Genomic DNA, 15,582 nt, shown 5'->3' on the forward strand with positions numbered 1-15,582 from the left:
CCTTCTCACAGTACTGGATCACATATACATGCAAGATACATCCTCGCAGAACTGGATCACACATGCATACAAGAGACATACTCGTAGCACTGGATTACACATGCATACAGGAGATTTCCTCACAGCACTGTATCATACATGCATGCAAGATATGTCCTCACAGTACTGGATCATAAATAAATGCATGCAAAAGATGACCTCATCACACTGGATCACACATGCATGAAGTAGGCATCCTCACAGCACTGGATCACACATGCATGCAAGAGATGCCCTCACACCACTGGATCACACATACACACAGGGGATGTCCTCACAGCACTGGATCACACATGCATGCAAGAGAGGTCTTTGCAGTACGAGATCACACATGCATGCAAGAGACATCCTTGCAGCACTGAATTACACATGCATGCAGTAGGCATCCCTGCATCACTGGATTACACCTGCATGCAGTCAGCAACCTATCAGCACTGGATCACACATGCATGCAGGAGACATCCTTGCAGCACTGGCACCCCCCCCCCCCCACACACACACACACGAGATGTCCTTGCAGCAATGGATCACACATGCACGCAAAAGTTGTCCTCACAGCACTGGATCACACATGCATAAAGGCAATGCCCTTGCAGCATGGGATCACACTTGCATACAGGATAAGTAATCGCACCACTGGATCACACATAAATACAGGAGATGTACTAGAGCAGGCATGCCCAAAGTCAGGCCCGGGGGGCAATTGCGGCCTGTGCTGTCATTTCAAGTGGCCCGCAGCCTCAGCTGGAAGCGGGCAGAGCATCAGATGTGGGAAGCACAGCACAGGACACTAAAGGTGGGGCCCCGGCGAGCGCCCCTTTACCTTGCTGTCTGCTGCAGTAAGGAGGTACCGGCTGCCACAGTCAGATGTGTTTGGTGTCCTACCCCTGCTGCTGCAATCGTATATCACCCTACTCCACAATCACAGTGACAGCAGTGTGTGGGAAGGGGGGCAGCAAGGGGGAAGCTTGCTCCCGTAACATGCAGAGAGGAGGAGGGCAGCAGCGGGAGCCCAAGCATCTCCTGTCCTTGCAGTGCCTGCTTTGCCTCTCCTGCCTCTGGCTCACACAAGGGGCTGGGAAACATACAGAGAAGGGAGGGGGCAGAGTGGGGGACATACAGTGAAAGAGGGTCAGGCTGGGGGACATACAGTGAATGGAGACAGTGATGGCCATTCAGAGAAGGGGGAGCAGGGGCAGGCTGGGGGACATACAGTGAATGGGGGCAGAGTGGGGTACATAGTGAATGGGGGTCATACAGTGAATGGGAGTCATACAGTGAAGGAGGGTCAGGCTTGGGGACATACAATGAATGGAGGCACTGATGGACATTAAGAGAAGGGGGGCAGGCTGTGGGACAGAGTGAATGGGTGCAGAGTGGGGAACATACAGTGAATGGGGGACATACAGTGAATGGAGCAGGCTGGGGGAAATACAGTGAAGTGGCAGGCTGGGGGGCATAGAGTGAATGGGGGCAGAGTGGGGGAACATTCTGATGTGATTAATGAGTCAAAGAATGTCAGGCTGAATGGTCGGCCCCCCATATTTTCACCTCACCAAATCTGGCCCTCGTCGCAAAAAGTTTGGACACCCCTGTACTAGAGGCACTGAATCACACATGCGTGCATGAGGCATCATCACAGCACTGGATCACACATGCATGCAGGAAACTTCTACTTCTACCTTCACCTTCTGCTGCAAAAACATATTTACGCATCAATGCTCATTCCAAGGAGACCACTGCACCGCTGAATCCAACCACATTGCAATAAGGCCCATACAGATACACATGTCCACAATCAGGTGCTCCAATATACTGCTCCGTCCCTCTCATCCTCCTATTCCCCCTCTCCACCGTATGAACGTTGTATACACACAGCACAATGGGATCTGATGTGAAGGCCAGATTACTGTACTGCTGCTTGTACATCTCCTTGGCCGGCACATCTGCCACAAAAGAAATTCCACCCCTCGTACTGGAACAACGAGATCTGGAGCAGCGCTTAGAAGAAATTAACTTGAACAGATCTGAAAGCAGAAAGGTCAGGCGCGCTGGTGGAGGCCTCCATGTGAGAAGATGCTGTTTGCATTGCTGAGTGATTCAGCAGAGACATTATACCCTGGAAGTACTGATACAAAGGAAATGTGAATCAATAGAACAGATATGAGGGGTTGTAAGGTCATGAGCTTTGGGCTCTGGGGTGCACACAGCGAGGATGTGTAGCCTGTGCGCATTGTTACACTGTTTATTCACCAGCAGCAGTTTACTTTTGGAAACAATTTAAACATAGCGGCCGCAGGAATGATATATATATATATATATATATATATATATATATATATATATAACAATTGGATGGCTGCTGCACTCCTCTGGTCAGCTGGAAGATCACACCTTGATAAAGAGACCACCAGGTCTTGAAACGTTGGGTATCCAGGTCAGTGTCTTTATTTGAGTGCCGCCGCTCCACCACGCTACATATATATATGTCTTCTTTTTGCACAGCACCTTGCACTTTCGAACGCACGTCCTTATGAAAAGACCAGATGTGTCTTGAAACGTTGACGACAATGTTTTTTTATTTTTTTTATGTGCACCATAAAAAATCCACTGATCCAGGGGGCTGGTGGTATGCGCGCAGACTCGCTGCTCCGGGCGGGGCATACCCACTACTGCGGCGGGTGGGTTGATCTGGGGGTGGGGGGGCGTAGTCGCAGACGCGCTGCCCTGGGGGAGGGAAGGCGGGGCTGGCAGCATTGTTGGCAGACCTGTGGCTCCGGTGGGGGGGTGCAGGCAGACCCGCTGATCCAGGGTGGAGATGCAGGCAGACCCGCTGCTCGCGCAGGGGGTGGGGTGGGTGTGCGCTCAGACCCACTGATCTGGGGGGGTTGTGCAGGCAGACCCGCCGGAGGGGGGGGGGGCGCTGCTCGGGCAGACCCGCATGCTCAGGGGGTGTGGGGGCTGTCGGCAGACTCGCTGCTTGCAGGGGGGTGAGCAGGAACACTTGCGTGCACGCGGGGGGGTGCGGGCAGACCCACTTGCCGGGGGTGGTGGTGGAGGGGGTTGTGGCCAGACCAGCTCGCGGGGGTGGGGGCGGGCATACCTGCTCGCGAGGGGGTTGTGTGGGCAGACCCGCTTACTCATGGGGGGGGGGGGGGTGCGGGCAGACCCGCTCATGCTTTGCGGATAGACCCGCTCACTCTGGTGGTGTGTGTGTGTGCAGGGGGGGGGGGGACACTCACGGGGGGGGGGGGTGTTTATAATTCTGGTCTATCCCTAGGGGGGGGGGGGGGCGGGTTTGTGTATAACGCTGGGCAGGGGGAGGGGGTGTCCTAAGGCAGAAACTATGTGTGTATAACGCTGTCAATCACTCTTGTAACCCCGCCCAGCGTTATACACACAGGGGATGAGTGACAGATCTGGCTAAATATATGAGATGTAAAGGGCAAAGAATTTGAACCACAAATCGTAAAAATTTTACCTGATGATTGTACAGGTGGAGGGGGCCATTGGTTGGCTGGAATCAGGAGGTGCAGTATGGTAATGCAGTTTTCCAATCCTCTCCATCAGGAGTTCTCAATCTCGGTCTTCGGGACCCCACAGGTTGTCCAGGTCACCCGGCAGGTGCACAGCTGCACTCATTACTCACTGACAAATTTTAAAAGATCCACAGTTGGAGTTAATTATTTCGCTTGTGATTCTGTGAGGGGACCTGCAAAACATGCACCGTGTGGGGTCCTGAGGACCGAGTTTGAGAACCTGTGCTCTACATGCACCAAGGTTCCTGTCTGGGTTACAGTGTTTAGAAGCAAGCAGGACATTATTCATAATAAGAATTATTATTATTTTATTTATATAGCGTTCTTTCTCCAGTTGGACTCAAGGAGCTCACTCCAGGCCATGAGGTTATTGGAGGACTCTTCTATTTGATGCCTTGGAATTCTATAGATAGGAATAAATATTAGTACATTTAGAATTGCTGATTGGCTGCTAGACACCTGGAAGTGTTGTCCTGCCTTGACCTACCTGTGCCTTAGGGTCGCAGATGGGTGTGGGAGCTCTCTCTCACCACTGCTCTCCATGGTAGAAGTGTGCAAAGAGTGCTGCAGAGAGTCTGGGGGCAGCACAGCAGTGTTCGGGGCTATGGTCTTGTACCCAGAGGGGTGAGTCTATACCCCTTTATCTGACATTCTCCTTTCAGTACCCACAGAGGGTCTCCCTCCCCATCTGCGTATTTTGGGATGCGCTGCTATTGGCAGGGATTGGCACATTCTCCATCCTTTCATCTCACTTAAATAATTGCATCCAACAAAACAGAATCCTTGATTCCACATTTAATTGAAGGTGGGCGCATTCAAGTACACCCTGAATATGCCCAACTTCTATCACCCTGTGCAGACTAATACACCTGCAGATGTCTCAGAGTTGGGGGGGGGGGGGGGCAATGTGGTACAAACAGTTGCTAAGCACTGAATCACAGTCTAAAAATAATGCCCTCCAGTAAGTGCACACATGGGCCTGATTCTCTGCCTAGCCCTTCTATGGGCACCCCCCATGTGAGCCCGATTTTAGACATTTTTTCAGGGCCACTGTTAGTTCCAAATCCGCCTCCTCAGAGGGACATGCCTCCCAAACTACTCTGCCCACAATGTGAACAATACACTGCCAGTGGCGACAGCAGGACAGAGAATAGGGGCTATCTCTCTGTAATCAGGACAGCGGAGCGGTATGGCTGCATACGGTGCCATCGGCCACAAACTGTGCCATCCTTGCTGCCCGCTAAAGTCTCTAATTCTGGCATTCCACAGCCATGGTGACTCTCCGCACCACGTCCCCCACACCACGTACATCTCCGGATCTGCGGCAACAATATGTGTGTGTATTGTTCTGAGTAGCTGGGAATTTGCTCCTAGAAATCCATTGTTCCCTTTAAATAGATGACGCCGGCCTTTATAATTGCTTTTCTATAGCGAGAGGGAGAGATGATTAAAGGTACGCTATAGACACCGCCCCCTTATCGCCAGCGAATGATCTTATCCTTCTCACACTGTATATATTGTGCATCCGGTGTCCGCGATAGCGTTATTAATCCCCTTTCAGCGAAAAAAGATTTTTGAAGCAGGACAATACCATTGCTAATTACTTTACAAAAAATAATATGTATATCTGGTGCGGAAACATACAGTAGCCTATTGTTTACACGGCTGCCAATCACAGATTACACAGCGACCTTTTAATATCCCCTCTCAACCTTCCAATTCCAGCGGCAGAGCTCCCAGCCCGGCGTCAGGTTCATTAGAACATTTTTCAGATGTGCTTATCCGACAATGACTGAGGAATAAAAGAGTTTATGATTGATCTGAAAGCCATTTGTTACTTGGGCACTCTGCGTTACTTCTCCCGCCCCCTCTCTCCCCCTGCAGGCCACCTCGGAATTAATGACTGTGTTTGGCTTCTAATACTCGGTGATCCCATTCAGTTTTTTATTTTTTTACTCAGAATAAAATATTGGCAAATATGTACATACATCAGCCGATCCCTGGAAAGCCATTTCGCCCGGCTGTAGCTGAGCGGAATTTTGGGATAGCCTGCTGTATTGTTCTGTAAGATTTTTACAGCTCCCTGGGGGAATCAGACTATTCATATATCAGAATTATGCCACAAATCCATGCTAACATATTGCAGTCGCTCCTATGAAAAGGGTGCACTAAACAGAGAAAATATAGAGGGACATGAAATGATGGAGACACTGCGGCGGAACAGCCACTTGTCACCTGGCTGAATATAAGGCATTGTATACCAAGGGGACAATCCAACTGTGCGCCCGCGTCTTGCGCCCGCAAGTCATTGCGGTAACAGCCACACAATACGGTGCACCGATCTCGCATGAAAGTGCTCGCTGCCTTATATGGTCAACAAACAGGTCAAAAGGTCAACATCGAAAAGGCCAACAGGTACGAAAGGTCAACAGGGTCAAAAGTTAAAAATTAGAAACGCTCGACACTTTTTTTTGTATCATTTTGTATGTTTCGTCATATTTGACCACAACCGTTGCAGACATATTCAAAATTTGTAATACACAGAAGAATCCACAAAGTAGAAAAATATGTGACAATTTGAGCCTCGACCATTGACCTTTGTGAAATTTTTGTGTTTTTGGTTCTGGATCTGTATCTTCTTCATGATTTGGATTTGGTTTTGCCAATCCCATCCTTGTGTGTTTTTGTTTTGGATCTTTTTTTTTAAATCATACAAACCGCTTAAATTACATAATTAGGCCCCGTTTTAGTTACTGCAATGTTATGAACATCAATAACATTCATTTCCAGTCAAAATGAACCATCTTCGCACACAATATTGTTTCCATCTAGTTTAGGCCAAAAGGTTGTGCACATGCGCGCACACACGTGTGGCTGTTCAACTTCAGATATGGCAGATCTGTGAAACAAAGTGGCAGAGGAAGACAGGGTGGCAATTTAATAAATTAGAAAAATGTCAGTCACCTACGCAAGAAGACGGCGATGCTACAAACAGCGTATAATGCAAAGAAAAGAGGTGCAAGATAGAATAATTATTGGACCCTCCCACCCACCCTTATGTAGGAAATACACATGTAACATACCAATCACTTCAGCTGCAGGGACTGCAACTTGTGGCTGAAGTGATTGGTTTGTTCCCCACAAAACAAGCTACGAATGGCAACTTAAATAAAGCAAAGCCAGTTTGTACAAGGGCCTTAAATTGCCTTTTATTTGTACCAGTAATGAAACAGATGTCTGACATGCCTATTGGGATGCTATCATTAAAATAATCATACATGTTGTTACAACTAACACTACTTGGATTCACAGTGCTTATGTGAAGTTAGCGAATGCAGTGGTCTCTGGCCTGCGGAGTCACTGCAGCCTCGCCATGTGATAGGACAAGGAGACTACTGGATGGACACAGCAGAGTGCAGCACAGCTAGACAGACCCAGCACAGCCACAGGATGGACACAGCAGAGTGCAGCACAGCTAGACATGCCCAGCCCAGCCACAGGATGGACACAGCAGAGTGCAGCACATCTAGACAGACCCAGCACAGCCACAGGATGGACACAGCAGAGTGCAGCACATCTAGACAGACCCAGCACAGCCACAGGATGGACACAGCAGAGTGCAGCACAGCTAGACAGACCCAGCACAGCCACAGGATGGACACAGCAGAGTGCAGCACAGCTAGACAGACCCAGCACAGCCACAGGATGGACACAGCAGAGTTCAGCACAGCTAGACAGACCCAGCACAGCCACAGGATGGACACAGCAGAGTGCAGCACAGCTAGACAGATCCAGCACAGCCACAGGATGGACACAGCAGAGTGCAGCACAGCTAGACAGGCCCAGCCCAGCCACAGGATGGACTCAGCAGAGTGCAGCACAGCTAGACAGACCCAGCACAGCCACAGGATGGACACAGCAGAGTGCATCACAGCTAGACAGATCCAGCACAGCCACAGGATGGACACAGCAGAGTGCAGCACAGCTAGACAGACCCAGCACAGCCACAGGATGGACACAGCAGAGTGCAGCACAGCTAGACAGATCCAGCACAGCCACAGGATGGACACAGCAGAGTGCAGCACAGCTAGACAGACCCAGCACAGCCACAGGATGGACACAGCAGAGAGCAGCACAGCTAGACAGACCCAGCACAGCCACAGGATGGACCTCAGCAGAGTGCAGCACAGCTAGACAGACCCAGCACAGCCACAGGATGGACACAGCAGAGTGCAGCCCAGCTAGACAGATCCAGCACAGCCACAAGATGGACACAGCAGAGTGCAGCACTGCTTGACAGACCCAGCACAGCCACAGGATGGACACAGCAGAGTGCAGCACAGCTAGACAGACCCAGCACAGCCACAGGATGGACACAGCAGAGTGCAGCACAGGTAGACAGACCCAGCACAGCCACAGGATGGACACAGCAGAGTGCAGCACAGCTAGACAGACCCAGCACAGCCACAGGATGGACACAGCAGAGTGCAGCACAGCCAGACAGACCCAGCACAGCCACAGGATGGACACAGCAGAGTGCAGAACAGCTAGACAGACTCAGCACAGCCACAGAATGGACACAGCAGAGTGCAGCACAGCCAGCCAGACCTAGCCCAGCCACAGGATGGACACAGCAGAGTGCAGCACAGCCAGACAGACCCAGCACAGCCGGGATGCGGTCATTCGTCAGACTGCATTTAGGTCTACAGTCATTAGGTCGACCCCACTAGGTCGACTGGCAGGAAGGTCGACCTGACTTAAGGTCGACATGGGCCAAGGTCGACATGACTTAAGGTCGAATTTGCATAAAGGTCGACTTGAGGAAGGTCGACTGGTCATAAGGTCGACATGGGTTTTTCACTGTTTTTTTGAGCCGACATGTGCCGACAGGCGGTATTTCATGCCCTACCATCCACTAGGGCGTGGTGGGAGAATAAAATAGTGCCCGAAGCATCGCGAGCGAAGCGAGCGATGCGAGGGTCCGATTCTCATTGCCAACTGTGTCCATGTCGACTGTGTCGACATTCGGATAAAAAAACAGTGAAAACCCCATGTCGACCTTATGACCAGTCGACCTTCCTCATGTCGACCTTTATGCAAATTCGACCTTAAGTCAAGTCGACCTTGGCCCATGTCGACCTTAAGTCAGGTCGACCTTCCTGCCAGTCGACCTAGTGGGGTCGACCTAATGACTGTAGACCTAAATGCAGTCTGACGAATGATCCCATTCCGCACAGCCACAGGATGGACACAGCAGAGTGCAGCACAGCCAGACAGACCCAGCACAGTCACAGGATGGACACAGCAGAGTGCAGCACAGCTAGACAGACCCAGCATAGCCACAGGATGGACACAGCAGAGTGCAGCACAGCTAGACATGCCCAGCACAGCCACAGGATGGAAACAGCAGAGTGCAGCACAGCTAGAAAGACCCAGCACAGCCACAGGATGGACACAACAGAGTGCAGCACAGCTAGACAGACCCAGCCACAGGATGGACACAGCAGAGTGCAGCACAGCTAGACAGACCCAGCACAGCCACACGATGGACACAGCGTAGCCCCTGGACAGAAACAGCACAACCCTCTGGATGAACGCAGCAGAGTACAGAGCAGTGCAGGGGTGTTGTAACAGACAATGGTAGGGATGGCCATCAACTATCGATGTTCCCAAAACATCGATGGTTGGGACCCAGTGCTCGATGTTTTGGGCATCGATAGTGGATGGTCGATGGATGGCTTCCGATTGGTAAAAGTTGTGGGCGCATGCACACTGCGTACGCAGCGTCATTGCGTCCAGTGGCATCACAAAATAAACGTTAGTTGATGACTAAAGTTTCTTCTGCGCATGCGCGCGGATCCCGGCCGAGCAGGCTGCCCGCAGCGATCCTTACCGTTGCTCTGCGCATGCGCAGCTAAGCAATGGCAGGAACCATCGATGGTGTGAGATAGAATGGTTTATAGCCATCGATGGTTCCTGCTCTAGAAGCCATCGATGGCAACCATCGATGGGGATGTGCCGATAGCCATCCCTAGATGATGGGACCCATGTGCATAGTCTGGGTGGAGCTCCTCCCCTCCAAGGTGCAGTAGGCTCTGGTACTGTCTATGGCGCATGAGCAGATCTCTGGAAACATGGCACCCACCATGATCTGGAGACTAACGGGCTGATTCAGACCTGCTGAAGTCATGTGATCCGCCGGCCCAGAGCAGACAGGGGCACGCCTTCATTTGCTGAGTTCCGCCCAGCATTTCTATGGGCAAAGCCACCATTTTTCTAGGCACGCCATTTAAACGCTGGACGGACCCCTGCCTGTCATGACAGCGCTCGCTGCGGGGGGCTGGCACATGCTCATTATCATATATGCACAGACCCCCAGCATCAGGGACGGGGACGAATTCGGACAGGTCGGAATTGGCCTCTAATTTCTCTACTCTGCAGCGGACATTTTGGATGTGATTTTTGCCGTGCCTGCAGATAATAAAAGGTAATAAAACACGGGTGCAACGTGTGTGCGGTGAGGGCCCTTGCATATTCCCCTGTCTCTTTACAAGGAATAAATCATTTATATTTATACACATTCACACATATTCATATCTGTCTCATATTAAAGGAATCCACGAGAGAGAGAGAGAGAGAGAGAGAGAGAGAGACGGAGGGAGAGAGAGGGAGAGAGAGACGGAGGGAGAGAGTTGGAGATAATGAATTGCATATTGGCGATTTAGAGAAAAAACGGTTCTAGGACAAAGGAACTTTTCTGGTCTTGATTAATAAATTGTTAGGGTATTTTCTACAGTAACATTTATATAGTTCGCTCCATCACGGTAGAAGCAATGACCTCACCGGCCGCATATTGAATCTCTGATCAGTTTGACAACCTAGATCTAAAAATGACCTGACTGTCTCAGATTTTAGACTCTTTAAAAAGATCTAAGTTACGTTTGATAAAGTCGAACAGGTTTGAGCTAAATCTGACAGGTTTAAATTGCAGATGCTGAAACGCGTTTGTACCTTGACCTGTAAACCTCTAACACAGTAATGTTTAAGTTCACTATAATTGAAATGAGTCCATGAACTACGAACCCTTAAACATGAACTGTAGAGGCAAAATGTCACGTTTAAAGTGGGACCCTTTAATTATTAGCTATTTTAGTATTTTTATGATTTGTTTTTTCAGGCCAAGGTCCCAATAATTGCTCCTCTATAATTTGATCTTCTACAACTATGGTCAAACTGCTTCCAGAGTCGGATTTTCACATATTTATAAAACATTTGCTAAGTTGCTTGAACACATTTTATTCGAACGTTCCAGAGTCTCTTAAAGTTTTGTGCTGATATTGGGAGATTCGGGTAAATATTGATTCATTACATTTTACAATATATGAAAATAGAACTTGTATGTGGATTTTGTGTTTTTTGACTCCTCTAAAAGAAATGTCCTCCTAAAATAAATGTATAAATATCTTCTAAACATAAAAAAAAAGAAACTGAATTTTTAACATATTTTTGGGAAAATGTATTAAATGTAAAATCGGCACAGCAGCAACAAGAGACCACACTATGGAATAGAAAATGCTGTTTCAATTTTACAACATTAAAAGGTACTTGTGTATTATCACGGCGTCCACCAAGCTATTTGCTTAGTGGGCTATTCTGCGTAAGGAAATCGCATCGCAACGCATGGGCTATTGTAAGTGCCGTGCGATGCGATTTTCCTATGTAATGTATTCAGTGCTCTTTTACTTATATTGTATAGGGCGTACAATGCCATTAGGTATACAATAATGACATACAATGAGGTTTTAGGCACCCCCCCCCTCCCCACTATCCACGCCACCCCGAAGCGTGGCGAGCGCAGCGAGGGGCGGCGGAACGCGCCCTCCGACCTTTTCATACCCCTACTATCCACGTCGGCGTGGAGTTGATTTTATATAGTGTGGTGAGCGCAGCGAGGGGCGGCAGAACGCGCCCTCCGACCTTTTCATACCCTTTGATTTTATATAGTGTGGCGAGAGCAGCGAGCCCCACGAGGGGACGCTGAATACATGTAAAGTAATCCGCGTCCGCTCGCCACGCTTCGGGCACGGTGACTCGCTGCGCTTGCCACACTATATAAGATCAACTCCGCGCCGACGTGGATAGTAGGGGTATGAAAAGGTTGGAGGGCGCGTTCCGCCGTACCTCGTGGGGCTCGCTGCGCTCGCCGCGCTTCAGGGTGGCGTGGATAGTGGGCCGTGCCTAAAACCTCATTGTATGTCATACAATGCATACAATGATATAATTGTATAGGTAATGTAATGCCATCGTACACCCTATATATGCGGGAGGTGCGATGCAATGCGATCCCCCGGGGCTAAGAGAGCAGTGAAAAAATTACATAGGAAAATCGGATCGGATCGGATCACATCGCACGGCTGTTACAATGGCAAATGCAATGCAATAAAAATATAGAAAAACCATTGTGCTGGATTTAAAACCCACTGCAATGTGCCCCTTATTCACATTACCTCACTCAGTAGCGCCCCTTATTTATGCTATGCTTCACAGTAGTACCCCTTATACATGTTATGCCACACAGTAGGGTCTCTTATACACAATGCCCACAGTAGTGTCCCTTTCACATAATCCCCTGAGTAGTTCCGCTTATACACATACACCTTTCCCACAGTAGTGCCCCTTATTTACATATCGGTTTCTGTCACTCCAACAGCTGTTTGTGTCTCTCCTCTGATTAACCAATAGGCTGTTTAGGCTGCAGAACTGGGGGTGGGGGCAACTTGCAGTGTGACAGCCGGGGAATAAAATGAAGGCCTTCCATGCTTTTTAGCTGTCACATGATGTACTGTGTGTGTGTGTGTGTGTGGGGTGGGGGTACATAAGATGACATTGTGCTACAGCACCAGCCGGGCAGCTTAAAGTCAACATCTCCTTCACACAATCATTAGATCCTACATGCCATATGAACATGGGCAGTATGACTGGTGAGACCCAGAGCGCCCATACACGTGTGTTAGCAGCATTACAAGGGAGCTACATGTGTATTAGCCTGGGGTACCTGGAACCTTTAATCCGGCCCTCATGTTGGGTGGCCATGAAGAGCATCAGGAGGCGGAACTGTCTAGCCAGCCAATGCCAGGCAGCACAGTGCCGGGAGGCGGAGCTGCTCACACAGTCTCTGGGTTTCTATCTGCCGTACAGCTGAGCAGAGCTGCCAAGCCAGACAGTTATGTTGACCAATCCCATCAGGCAATGGCTAGCAGCAGCAGTGTCAGGTGGCCCGTCCAGTCCTGCCCATAGATGGGACAATGGAATAATGCTGGAAAAAGAGAAACAGACCTAACAAAACCGGGACAGTTGGTAACGATGCAATTATAAAGATGACACTAAGATACAGGCGTGTTAGACTAAGGTGGACGGGGAGGGGGGCGTCCACTTCTGTGTTACCCAAGGGCGGCTGAATCCCTTAATCAGGCCCCGATTAATAGTGCGCCACCCACTTTGTCCTCTACCGTTCTTTACTACCAGTCTATGCTTAAAGGCTTACAGCTCAGTACTGTATCTTTCCCTTTTTTTTTTTCTCACATATTAACCCTTTCAGTGCCGACATCTCTGTGAGAGATGTGCAAAATATCGGCTTAAAATGCCAGCGTCGCTCACATTTATCAGAACACTTTTAAGCAAAAAAAAAATGTTTTTTAGATGCCCATGGGCCAATCAGTCAAGTCAAAGAAAACGGATAACCATCGATAGTTAAAACTCTTGATGATCATCCATCATATAGTTTGTCACTATCGATGGCTGGTTGCAGTATCGCCATCGGTGACATAATACTGGAACCCTAATACTGGAAGGCTGGAAATTTTTACCATTCCCCTTAAATTTCAAGCAGTGACGGTCAGATCCCTATTGCCTGGCACTTGTATTATGTACTGTAGTAAGTAATATGAAACCTGCAAAGGAAGCAATAGACACAACATTAAGGTGTTTGTTGATTGCAAGGTTTAAGAAGTTCCCGACACCCTTGTGGGGATTAAGACGTTCCTGACACCATAGCGGAAGTTCACCGAATTTCTATTTTTGCAAGAAAAAATACAAAAGTGCAAATGAATTGATGTATCTTCTATCTGGGTTGTGTAGCGAGCCGGCTGCTTATGCTGCCTGGCTGTTTGTTTGCTGCTAATCTGCATACAAATACTGCACGGCTGTTATCTTCCTTCCTACAACAGGCCTGCAGGATGATTAGAACAGGCAGGTACAAAGAGCTTTCAAAGACTTCCCAAAAACTTCAAACGGCCCCCGACGCCTGAGGAATGAAAGGGAAGCTGGATGGAAGGTTCTGCGGTGCTGGCTGCTGATATTTTCTGTCTCTCCCTCTTCCAGCTGCTGGTTGGATTAATTATGAATGTCTGTGCTTCTCTTTTTAACGCTTTCAGCCTGCGTGCGGAAGATAAAATAGACTTGAGAAGTTGCTTTTCTGAAGCCAGGATAGAAAGCATCTCCCCGACAACACCCCCCCCCCCCTCCCTTTTGTTATGATGAATCTCTTTGTTCTATAATTTTCTGATCAAGGTACACAGCCTTCCTGAAGGACACTTTTCAGAAAAGAAAAAAGTTTGACTTCACTTCTGTTGCCAAGAGATGAGTGCGGTGTGGCAGCAAAACGGGGAACAGTAGCGCCTGGTACGCCACTGTGCAATAGTATATCATGTACCAAACCTTACTTGCTTTATTCAGATTGCCTCCCCGCTGGTAGATCAGCCTGTGACTCCGCCACTTCCTGGCACGTCTCACGTCAAATGATCCGGTTCCAAATGGATGTGGTTGACATTCATCAAGTAAACACTCCCATAGCCTAGCCCTCCCTTCCCCCTAGTACCTAACCCTAATCCTCCTGTCCTATAGCCTAACCATCCCATCCTCCTGGTGCCTAACCATCCCATCCTCCTGGTGCCTAACCCTAATCCTCCACTCCTCCTTGTGCCTAACCCTAATCCTCCACTCCTCCTGGTGCCTAACCCTAATCCTCCTGTCCTATAGCCTAACCATCCCCTCCCCTTAGTACCTAACCCTAATCCTCCTGTCCTATAGCCTAACCATCCCCTCCCCTTAGTACCTAACCCTAATCCTCCTGTCCTATAGCCTAACCCTACGCTTTCCCTAGTACCTAACCCTAATCCTCCTGTCCTAACCCTAACCCTCCCCCTGGTGCCTAACCCTAATCCTCCTGTCCTATAGCCTAACCATCCCATCCTACCAGTGCCTAACCCTAATACTCCTGTCCTATAGCCTAACCCTCCCCCCTCCTGGTGCCTAACCCTAATCCTCCTGTCCTATAGCCTAACCCTCCCCTCCTCCTGGTGCCTAACCCTCCTGTCGTATAGCCTAATCCTCCCCTCCTGGTGCCTAACACTAATCCTCCTGTCCTATAGCCTAACCATCCCCTCCCCTTAATACCTAACCCTAATCCTCCTATTTTATAGCCTAACCATCCCCTCCCCCTAGTGCCTAACCCTAATTCTCCTGTCCTATAGCCTAAACATCCCCTCCCCTTTGTACCTAACCCTAATCCTCCTGTCCTATAGCCTAACCATCCCCTCCCCCTAGTGCCTAACCCTAATTCTCCTGTCCTATAGCCTAACCATCCCCTCCCCTTAGTACCTAACCCTAATCCTCCTGTCCTATAGCCTTACCCTACGCTTTCCCTAGTACCTAACCCTAATCCTCCTGTCCTATAGCCTAACCATCCCATCCTACCAGTGCCTAACCCTAATACTCCTGTCTAAAGCCTAACCCTCCCCTCCCCCTAGTACCTAACCCTAATCCTCCTGTCCTATAGCCTAACCCTCCCCTCCTCCTGGTGCCTAACCCTCCTGTCGTATAGCCTAATCCCCCCTCCTGGTGCCTAACCCTAATCCTCCTGTCCTATAGCCTAACCCTCCCCTCCTCCTGGTGCCTAACCCTAAAATCCTCATGTCCTATACCCTACCCATTCCCTCCCCCTAGT

The sequence above is a fragment of the Crinia signifera genome, chromosome 8 (assembly GCF_055691185.1).
Source record: "Crinia signifera chromosome 8, ASM5569118v1, whole genome shotgun sequence".
Lineage (NCBI taxonomy): Eukaryota > Metazoa > Chordata > Amphibia > Anura > Myobatrachidae > Crinia > Crinia signifera.